The sequence below is a fragment of the Oryx dammah genome, unplaced genomic scaffold (assembly GCF_014754425.2).
Source record: "Oryx dammah isolate SB20612 unplaced genomic scaffold, SCBI_Odam_1.1 HiC_scaffold_28, whole genome shotgun sequence".
In the NCBI taxonomy this organism is placed as follows: domain Eukaryota; kingdom Metazoa; phylum Chordata; class Mammalia; order Artiodactyla; family Bovidae; genus Oryx; species Oryx dammah.
This window is the reverse complement of record NW_024070212.1, coordinates 20,002,932-20,013,803: the sequence shown is the minus strand read 5'-3', so window position 1 is coordinate 20,013,803 and position 10,872 is coordinate 20,002,932. Positions and strand designations below refer to the sequence as shown.

The 10,872-nt window shown below is 45.5% G+C and overlaps 4 non-coding genes across 4 annotated transcripts; 2 read left to right on the top strand and 2 right to left on the bottom strand.

Annotated features, from left to right (window-relative positions):
* Positions 1–458: 458 nt before the first annotated feature.
* On the bottom strand, positions 459–530 carry TRNAH-GUG. The gene has a single exon. It is a non-coding gene; the product is annotated as a tRNA-His (tRNA).
* A 652-nt stretch (positions 531–1,182) lies between these two features.
* On the top strand, positions 1,183–1,256 carry TRNAN-GUU. Its single transcript has one exon. It is a non-coding gene; the product is annotated as a tRNA-Asn (tRNA).
* Positions 1,257–1,595: 339 nt separating this feature from the next.
* Positions 1,596–1,667, top strand: TRNAE-UUC. The gene has a single exon. It is a non-coding gene; the product is annotated as a tRNA-Glu (tRNA).
* Positions 1,668–10,565: 8,898 nt separating this feature from the next.
* On the bottom strand, positions 10,566–10,637 carry TRNAE-UUC. The gene has a single exon. It is a non-coding gene; the product is annotated as a tRNA-Glu (tRNA).
* Positions 10,638–10,872: the final 235 nt, after the last annotated feature.

The window sequence follows — 10,872 nt, the reverse complement described above, 5'->3', positions numbered from 1 at the left end:
CCGCTAGGCTCCGGCGTCCCTGGGATTCTCCAGGCAAGAGCACTGGAGTGGGTTGCCATTTCCTTCTCCAGTGCATGAAAGTGAAAAGTGAAAGTGAAGTTGCTCAGTCGTGTCCGACTCTTCGTGACCCCATGGACTGCAGCCTACCAGGCTCTCCAGTCCATGGGATTTTCCAGGCAAGAGTACTGGAGTGGGTTGCCATTGCCTTCTCCGAGAAATATTTCTATACACACACAAAGATTCTTGTCTGAGTACACAATTTCTTTTGTGGAAGCTACACACAAGACTCATTTAGAGTTTGAAACTGATCTTTAGATATTTTCTAGTAAATGGTGAGACCTGGATCAAGTCCAGAGTGCTTCAGCCTAGAGCACCATTGGGTTGACTTCAGTTCTCCTGACCTTACTTCGTTTGGTGACTAAAGAGTTGTTATAGATACAATGCAAAAGAAAGAACACTGCCGTGACTCGGATTCGAACCGAGGTTGCTGCGGCCACAACGCAGAGTACTAACCACTATACGATCACGGCGCGCCACCGTGCTAGCAATAAACTGCGTCTTTGAGCTCCTACATTTTAGTATAGCTGTTTCGTTGAACAACCGTCAAGTACTCCTGCGTTTCCGTCACGTCTTCCTTCCGTTATTCTTTTCCCGTTCTGATGCAATTTTCATCTCTTTCAGCCCGCGCCTCAAAACAGGTATCCTGGGAAGTATCTTTGCTTTGACCTTGCCTCTCCTCCTCGTTACATTTCCCGATTTGACCGATCCTCCCCAAAGCCTCCTTCCGGCTCACGCCCACCGACCGCAACCTCGCGGAGGGAGGGCAGCGCCAACGGCTCAGGAGGTCAGATGAAGGCGGAGAAAAGAACCGAAAGAACCACTGCTGAGCCCACCGGGCGTCAGCTTCCCTCGGGCCCTCCTCGGCTCAGGCCCGGGGCGTCTCCGGGGCGCTGCATCTGCCGCGGGTGGGGAGCCAGGCGCGGCGGGGACGTTCGGCTGGACTTCTACCTTCGAAATGCCCAACTTCCGGCTTCCCCACTGGCTCCTCCGGTTTTCAGAAGCTTCAGAACGGGTACTATTGTTCTGCTAAAAGGAGGGAGCTCCCCCTAGAGTGGAAGGCGTGCTTGCTTTCTGCCGGATGAAGTTGTGGGGGAGGTAGGAGACAAACGCGGTTGTCCCAGAGTCTCTGTGGCGCAATCGGTTAGCGCGTTCGGCTGTTAACCGAAAGGTTGGTGGTTCGAGCCCACCCAGGGACGCCCCTCCCCTCCATTTTAGGACGTAATCTAAGGATTTGCGGTTATTTCTGCTTTGTACATTCTTTCTTGAAAATTTGAAACTAGGACTCCTTTACCCTCCTTGTTACCTATATCTTCTCAACAGGCTAACCTAAGACATGATTATCGCTGATCTTCACAAAAGAATGTTGGCTCTGGAGGAAACAGGTAGGTCACTTGGAAACCAGGATCGAAAGAACAGTCATTTCATCGTTGCCCTCCGGGTTCCTTTCAACGGTGAGGTTCCATCCATTGTTTGTATTGGTATTTATTAACCCCTTTACATACACCTTTAAAATTAATTCCTGTTTGTCGTGAAGTTCCCTGGTGGTCTAGTGGCAAGGATTCGGCGCTTTCACCGCCGCGGCCCGGGTTCGATTCCCGGTCAGGGAAGGTGTGCCTTTTTTTTTTTTTTTTTTTTTTTTGCGGCTTTGCAGGTGGCACTAGCAGTCAAGAACCTGCCTGCCTACGCAGGAGACATAAGAGAGGCGAGTTCCATCGTCGCGAAGATCCTCCAGAGAAGGGCATGGCAACCCACTCTAGAATTCTTGCCTGAAGTATCCCATGGACAGAAGAACCTGGTGGGCCACAGTCCACAGGGGTGCAAAGAGTCGGACATTACTGAAGCAACTTAGCAGCAGGAGTTTAAATTAAATATAAAGACGTTCATTTTTCATAGCTTGGAATGTTGCCATTTTCCTCATTTGGAGCTATTATATAAAGACATATTCTTTGTGCCACCTTTACCCACACATTTGATGTTTTTATCAATTCCTGCAAAGGCGAAGAAAGCAGTGTAGCTCTGCTGTTGTTGTTCACTCACTAAATCATGTCTGACTCTGTGATTCCATGGACTGCAGCACGCAAGCCAGGTTCCCTGTCCTTCACTATCTTCAGGAGTTTGCTCAAATTTATGTCCATTGAATCAGTCATACTATCTAGCCATCTCATCCTCTATTGCCCTCTTCTCCTGTCTTCAATCTTTCCCAGCATCAGGGTCTTTTCCAGTGAGTTGACTCTTCACATTAGGTAGCCAAAGGATTGGACCTTCAGCTTTAGCATCTGTCCTTCAAATGAATTTTCAGGATTAATTTCCTTTAGCATTGACTGGTTTGGTCTCCTTGAAGTTCAAGGCACTCTCAAGAGTCTTCTCCAACACATAGTTCAAAAGCATCAATTCTTCAGTGCTCAGCCTTCTCTATGGTCCAACTCTCACATCAGTTCAGTTCAGTCGCTCAGTCATGTCCGATTCTTTGCGACCCCATGAATCGCAGCACGCCAGGCCTCCCTGTCCATCACCAACTCCCGGAGTTCACTCAGACTCACGTCCATCGAGTCCGTGATGCCATCCAGCCATCTCATCCCGGGTTGTCCCCTTCTCCTCCTGCCCCCAATCTCTCCCAGCATCAGAGTCTTTTCCAATGAGTCAACTCTTCTCATGAGGTATCCAAAGTACTGGAGCTTCATCATTCCTTCCAAAGAAATCCCAGGGCTGATCTCCTTCAGAATGGACTGGTTGGATCTCCTAGCAGTCCAAGGGACCTTCAAGAGTCTTCTCCAACACCACAGTTCAAATGCATCAATTCTTCGGTGCTCAGCCTTCTTCACAGCCCAACTCTCACATCCATACATGACCACAGGAAAAACCATAGCCTTGACTAGGTGGACCTTAGTTGGCAAAGTAATGTCTCTGCTTTTGAATATACTATCTAGGTTGGTCATAACTTTTCTTCCAAGGACTAAGCGTCTTTTAATTTCATGGCTGCAGTCACCATCAGCAGTGATTTTGGAGCCCCCAAAAATAAAGTCTGACACTGTTTCTACTGTTTCCCCATTTATTTCCCATGAAGTGATGGGACCAGATGCCATGATCTTCGTTTTCTGAATGTTGAGCTTTAAGCCAACTTTTTCACTCGCCTCTTTCACTTTCATCAAGAGGCTTTTTAGGTCCTCTTCACTTTCTGCCATAAGGGTGGTGTCATCTGCATATCTGAGGTTACTTTCATGCATTGGAGAAGGAAATGGCAACCCACTCCAGTGTTCTTGCCTGGAGAATCCCAGGGATGGGGGAGCCTGGTGGGCTGCCGTCTGTGGGGTCACACAGAGTCAGACACAACTGAAGTGACTTAGCAGCAGCAGCAGGCTTTTAAATAGTTCAGCTGGAATTTCCATTACGTCCACTAGCTTTGTTCTTAGTGATACTTCCAAGGCCCACTTGACTTCACACTCCAAAATGTCTGGCTCTAGGTGAGTGACCACACCACTGTGGTTATCCTGGTCATTAAGACCTTTTTTGTATAGTGCTTCTGTGTTTTCTTGCCACCTCTTCTTATTCTCTTTTGCTTCTTCTGTTAGATCCTTACTGTTTCTGTCCTTTATCATGCCCATCCTTGCAAGAAATGTTCCCTTGATCTCTCCATTTTTCTTGAAGAGATCTCCAGTCTTTCCCATTCTATTTTTTTCGTCTAGTTCTTTGCATTGTTCACTTAAAAAGGCTTTCTTATCTCTCCTTGCTATTATCTGGAACTCTGCATTCAGATGGGTATATCTTTCCCTTTCTCCCTTGCCTTTCGCTTCTCTTCTTTCCTCAGCTATTTGTAAAGCCTCCTCAGACAACCATTTTGCCTTCTTGCATTTCTCTTTCTTTGAGATTCTCCTTTCTATAGGAGGCAGTTTTGGTCACTGCCTCCTATACAATGTGACAAACTCCTATCCATAGTTTTTCAGGCACTCTGTCTATCAGATCTAACCCCTTGAATCTATTCGTCACCTCCACTGGGTAATCATAAGGGATTTGAAGTGGTTTTCCCTATTTTCATCAAGTTAAGCCTGAATTTTGCAGTAAGGAGCTGATGATCTAAGCCACAGTGAGCTCTGTGTCTTGTTTATGCTGATTGTATATTGCTTTTCCATCTTCAGCTGCAAAGAGTATGGTGTGAAGTCGCTCAGTCGTGTCCGACTCTTTGCGACCCCATGGACTGTAGCCTACCAGGCTCCTCCCTCCATGGGATTCTCCAGGCAAGAATACTGGAGTGGGTTGCCATTTCCTTCTCCAGGGGATCTTCCCAACCCACGGATCGAACCCGGGTCTCCCGCATCCCAGGTAGATGCTTTAACCTCTGAGCCACCACGGAAGCAAATCAGTCTAGTTTCAGAATTGACCATTTGGTCATGTCCTTGAGTAGGGTCATCTCTTGTGTTCTTAGAAAAGGGTCTTTGCTATGACCAGTGTGTTCTCTTGATATAACTGTTAGCCTTTGCTCTGCTTTTTTAGTTTATTAAGGAACCTCCAATCTGTTCTCCTAAGTGGCTATACCAATTTACATTCCTACCAAGAATGTAGGAGGGGACCCACTCCACTTATTATCACTCAGTTCTAACCAAGAGTATCACTACAACAATACTAAACACAGAAGAACAATGGCACCATACAAAGATGACCAGGAACTTCCGCATACTGAAGGTATGGATTTCTGGTATCATATCACTTTCTTGTGCCCACATATACAAATTAAAAAACATTTCCTCCTGCCCACATATTAATCAGGCATTTATTTTTTCAGTAAAAACAAAGCAAGACTTAAACTACCTTGGAAGCCTCAGTTTTCTGTCCCACTTGCCTCACCATTCCTCTGCTTCTTCGCATTAGATTTTCATTTATTTGTGCCGTCCTGCAGCATTCCCTTCTTCAAACCCCGGGCCCCCTCTCACAGGAACAGAGGTAAATGGAGAATTGTATTATTGTTGACATTACAGACTTGTTCCCTGGATAGAAATCAACTCAAAGAAGAGCATTTTTTTGTCCATCCCAGGATTTTGTTGTTGTTGTTTTTAAAAAAGAGCTTAGAAAAGTAACACTTAAATATTTGCTTTTCTGATAAAGAGAAATTTGAAGTAACACTGCTGGCATCTGGTTATTAAGCTAAACGGAAGCTTTTACATTCACCATGGCGCCGAGGAGAAATGACAGTCAAAACTGGTTGGAAGGAGGCTTCTGAGTCCATAAGACATGTCACTTCCACTAAAGGGAAGTAATGTTTTCACCTCTCCATTTATAGCTGGACTAGGCAGAAGCTTTTATTCTGAAGGAGGTAAGGAGCAAGTTATGGGAGGGCAGTTGACTCAGTCTGGCCTTGAAATCATTTAACTAAAGGTGTTCTTGTGAGCCCCCAAATTGTTCTGTGACGTGACTTCCTCAGTCATGTCTCCAATGTCTGAAACCTCCTGAGACCTCCAGAGCTAGAGTGGTTTGAAAGAGCAAAGGATGAAAGAAACACTAGCCTAGGTTCTCATAAAGCACATTCCAGAGTGTGGTGCGAAGACTTCCAGTCCCTTGGGCTATCAACTAAGTGGGTTTGGAGCATGAACCTACTTGGAATCAAAGCTTCCTATTGAGTCTTTTCCGGTAGATTCCCTACATGGTTGACTTTTGCTGTCATTTCAGCAGTGATCTCATCCTATTTGCCCTTACCATTTAAATCAAATAACAAAAAGCCCTAATTAGTAGAGTGTTGGTGGACATAAAAGAAATATTTTCATCCAAAGCTCTGGGAATTAAAGGTAAAATTTGCCCTCAAAGTAATTTTCTTATGTTGGCAGAATTTAGTTCTTTGTAACGGTGTATCCTTGGAAGGCTGATTGGTGTGCTTCAAACCTGTTTCCAGCTCTTGCTTAGTTCAGTGAGCTTAGATCTATCTCCAGGGTTCCTTTGGGATCCAAGATGTCTTTATATTTCTTGTATTTTCAAACAAAACCTTCTGAAAAGAGTACATCAGTGTCTTTCCAAAAAAGAGATGATTCTACCCAGTTTTTGAACGAACATTTTTCACATTGAGGCAACCGGTCCACTGTAGTGCCCCACCCTCTCCTGAATTCAGTGCTCCAAATTCAGACTATGTGATGTCCAAAATTCAATTGCACCATATACCAGGAGCAATTATCTCCAGAAAGAAATAAGACAGTGCTTCAGTGGAAGGAGAGCATAGGCTTCTGCTTGGGGCCTGTATTGCCTTTCCCTGGAAGCAAGGACCCAGGATTTTCACATCTGGATTAGCAACCCACATCTCAGTCAGGAGTCAGAATCTCAAATCTCCTGATTTGAAAACAGAATACCAGTTGAAAGTTTTCACCCCTTGAATCTGAGAGCTCCTGGATGTTGCCTGCGGGAGTTAGGGCACATGCACAGATCAGAGGCGTGAGAGAGCTCTGTGCAAGTCAAGATCAGTGGGACTCCTCCCATCCACCACCCATTATTCCCCTTCATTTCATTGCTCTGCCAGCTCATTTCTCTTAAGCTTCAGTGTTTCTTTCTTGCTTTCCCTCAGAAATGGGAGATCCCTCTGGCTCTTGTCACTTTCCTTTGTTCTGTTTCATCAGATTTCAAGTCTAATAGTCTAACCAGGTCTTCATGTTTTAAACAGTGCCATAGCCAAGCCTGAAGGTCTCAGGGCATTTGGCTGTTTTAAAATGGTAAATCTCTTATCCAAGTCAGCTCTTGATTACATGCTTGAATTGAACAAAAGACCAGCCATGAGGCCAAGTGTGAACTATTCACATCACTGGGCTACCACCTAGTGGAGGACCAAAGTCCAGAAAACACAGACTGTCATGGTGACTATACTTCTTTTGACTTTAGGTTCTTTATCCCCTTAGTTGGTTCTTGTTGCCCTAATGGCCTGGGAGCAAGTGACGAGAATGAAGACAGAAAACAAAATCTGGTGCAATGGGTCAGAGGACCTGCAGCCTCTATTGGACTGACGTGCAGAGTCCACTCTGAGTCCAGCTTTTAGTCCTAATTGCAGCTACAAGACTTTCTCAGATCTTATCTTTCTCAAGACACATGCTGTGTTAATCATGTACCCCTAAATGTCATGGACTACACCGACATAGTCCAGATCTCCTTGTGTTTACCCCAGGCCGTTCCCTTCTGGGCTAGTCTTTGGAACAACTAGCAAGTGCATCGGCAGCGTTCTGGAGAAGGAAATGGCAACTCACTCCAGTGTTCTTGCCTAGAGAATCTTGTGGACAAAGGAGCCTCGTGGGCTGCCGTCTATGGGGTCGCACAGAGTCAGACACAGCTGAAGCGACTTAGCAGCAGCAGCAGCAGCAGGCAGCGTTCATGCCTGATGCCAACCCAGTGTTCCAAGTTCCATGCTTTCATGATCCCAGTCATATTCCCTTCTGGGTCTGGCCTTGGGGTTTGTAACAAGGAGATTATTCTTAAGAAAAACATGAAAGATAATTATTAACATGATTTCTTAATATATGCTGTTTTTTCCAGATGATCAACCCTGGAATTTCTTTGGAAGGAATGATGCTAAAGCTGAAGCTCCAGTACTTTGGCCACCTCATGCGAAGAGTTGACTCATTGGAAAAGACTTTGATGCTGGGAGGGATTGGGGGCAGGAGGAGAAGAGGACGACCCAGGATGAGATGGCTGGATGGCATCACTGACTCGATGGATGTGAGTCTGAGTGAACTCCGGGAGATGGTGATGGACAGGGAGGCCTGGTGTGCTGCGATTCATGGGGTTGCAAAGAGTCGGACGCGACTGAGTGACTGAACTGAACTGATTTCTGTGGAATTTCTCAAGGCTGTGAAAGTATATTATTAGGAATCCCCACTACAGGTTCTTCTTATAGGAAAGTATCTCGGATGGGAAGCAGGTAGAAACTGCTTTTATGAAAGACTTTCACGTCTCCTTTTTTTTTCAACGTCTATGGAAGGGCAAGAAAAAACCCCATCAAGTGTATCTCTGGATTCCTCTGGAATCCTGGCTGTAGAAGCGGTCACTAACCCATGTTGGAGAGAAGCACAGTTGAATATGAACCACAAATCAAGATACCTCAGACTGGGGCCAGGACCATTCAAGACCAGGACAGGACAGGGCCAAGCACTGTTGTTTCTTGGGTTGTTAAAGCATGGGTTCAGTAAGTAAGTGTTAAGTAATCTAAAAATATGAAAATCCTTTAGCAGTTCCAGGGTGGTTTTAGAGTAGAACAATGTTGCATACTGCCAGATTCTTAAAAAAGACATTCCCAAAATATTTTTAAAACATTTAATGAGATTATCTTAAAAAATAAAAAAGACTAAGCACCATTATTACAAGGTAGCCATCTACCTGACAACAGTGATTCAGACAACTCTGGAAACTCTTGAGAATTATCCCCTACTTTTGAGGAGATAATTTGCCACTTGCTCCCTTCATCCTCCCCCCACAGGAAAGATTCTTCACTTTTTTGTGGCATCAGAAGCATTTACAGTGTTGGTAGGAATTAAAATGGTGCATCCACTATGGAAAAAGTGTAGCGATTCCTTTAAAAATTAATAATAAAACAGCCATATGATCCAGCTATTCTGCTTCTGGGTCTTTACCTAGAAAATACAAAATCACTAATTGGAATAAATATATACACCCATATGTCCATCACAGCATGATTTACAATAGTCTAAATATAGAAACAACCCAAGTGTCTATCAGCAGATGAATGGATAAAGAAGATGTGGCATACATACACAGTGCAGTACTACTTGGCCTTAAAAACAACAAAATCTGCCATTTGCTATAACATGGATGGACTTGAGGGTATTATGCTAAGTGAAATAGGCAAATAAATACAAATACTATGTGATTTCACTCATATATGGAATTTTTAAAATGTTTTAATGAATGAACAAACCAAATCATATAAAAACAGCACATAGGTACAGAGAACAGAGTAATGGTTACCAGAGGGGAAGGAGGAGGTGTGGGAGGGAAGTGAGTAAAGTAATTTGTTATAAAATATTCTAGCAGGACACAGAGAGCCAGGCTAGAAGCGAGGAGGCAGCGGCACTTTCTTGTCTCTCCCAAGGTGAGGGGTTCCAGCATTCAGTTTTACCCAAGACCCCACAGCCCACTAAAGCAACTAAGCAGAGTCCACAGGGCAGCAGGGCTGTGTCCTGTTCCTTCTAAAAGCTCTAGGCCTGCCTGGCCTGCACTATCAGAAGAGCGGAATAAATTTTCACCTGAAGCTTCTTATAGCCTACGGAGAACAGGGCGAAAGGACAAAATCTTTCCCTGGCCTTGGAGAACAGGTCCTGCAAAAGCTGGTTTTGAGGGACGTGCCAAAGGAAGGGAGCAACAGTGGCCCAAAGAGTGATCTTGAGACGTCTGCAAGTTACTTTCAAATGATGGAGTAAATCATGTATATGGAGAGAGAGTGAGAAAGCAAATGTGGGGAAATGTTAACTGTACACTTAGGTGAAGAATGAAAGTGAGAGGGTTGCTGCTGCTGCTGCTAAGTCACTTCAGTCGTGTCCAACTCTGTGTGACCCCATAGATGGCAGCCCCCTAGGCTCCCCTGTCCCTGGGATTCTCCAGGCAAGAACACTGGAGTGGGTTGCCATTTCTTTCTCCAGTGTATGAAAGTGAAAAGTGAAAGTGAAGTCGCTTAGTCGTGTCCGACTCCTAGCGACCCCATGGACTGCAGCCTACCAGGCTCCTCTGTCCATGGGATTTTCCAGGCAAGAGTACTGGAGTGGGGTGCCATTACCTTCTCCAAAGTGAGAGGGTTAGCAGTGTCCAACTCTTTGCGACCCCATGGACTGTAGCCTGGCACTCTCCTCTGTCCATAGAATTCTCCAGGCAAGAATACTAGAGTGGGTAGTCATTCCCTTCTCCAGGGGAACTTCCCGACCCAGGGATCAAATCTAGGTCTCCCACATTGCAGGCAGATTCTTTACTGTCTGAGGCACTGGGGAAGTGAAGAATATATACTATTAATATACTTATAAAATTTTATAGGCTTCAAAATTTTTGTTCTTTTTCTTTTTAAAGGAGTAATTGGTGCTCAGTAATTCTTTTTAAAGGAGTAATTGGTGCTCAGGTCCCAAGTTCTCTTTAGATGGACATGCAAAGTGAGATTCTGCGTTCCTGAGATGAAGGGAAGAGTGGAGGTGAAGGGCTGTCCAGGCTGCTCCTCACATTTCCCCCTACCACTCTGGGAGATGCCCTGGACCTGCGGCCGGATCTCACTGACTTAAGGATTCAATGCAGAAATTTTACTGCATGGGGACACTGGGGTGCATCACACTTGTGGAAAATGAAAGTGTTAGTCGCGAACTGTAGCAGGCCAGGCCCTTCTGTCCTTGAAATTTTTCAGGTTGCCATTCCCGGCTCAAGGATATCTCCCGGACATAGGGATAGGAACTCAGGTCTCCTGCATTGCAGGTAGATTCTTTACGATCTGAGCCACAGGGAGCAAGTGAAAACTCTGTACCGGGAGATGAAAGCAAAAGAGACACTTTACTTTCCCTGACCGGGAATCGAACCCGGGCCGCGGCGGTGAAAGCGCCGAATCCTAGCCACTAGACCACCAGGGAACTACGTGCTCTTGTTCTCATAAGTGACAACAGGAAACCGGAAAACAGTGTGTGGTGTCTCTCGCCCTCCTATCTGAGTCCCGCACCCTCCTCCAAGGAATTGTACCCAAAGAACGTTCCTTCCCTGCTTTCTCCAAATGAGGAGCTCCACACCAAAAGCCGAGCGCTCTGCGTGACAGTGGACGCGCCCGGAGGTCCACCTGATCCTCACGTCCCCACGACTTGCCCAGTCCCG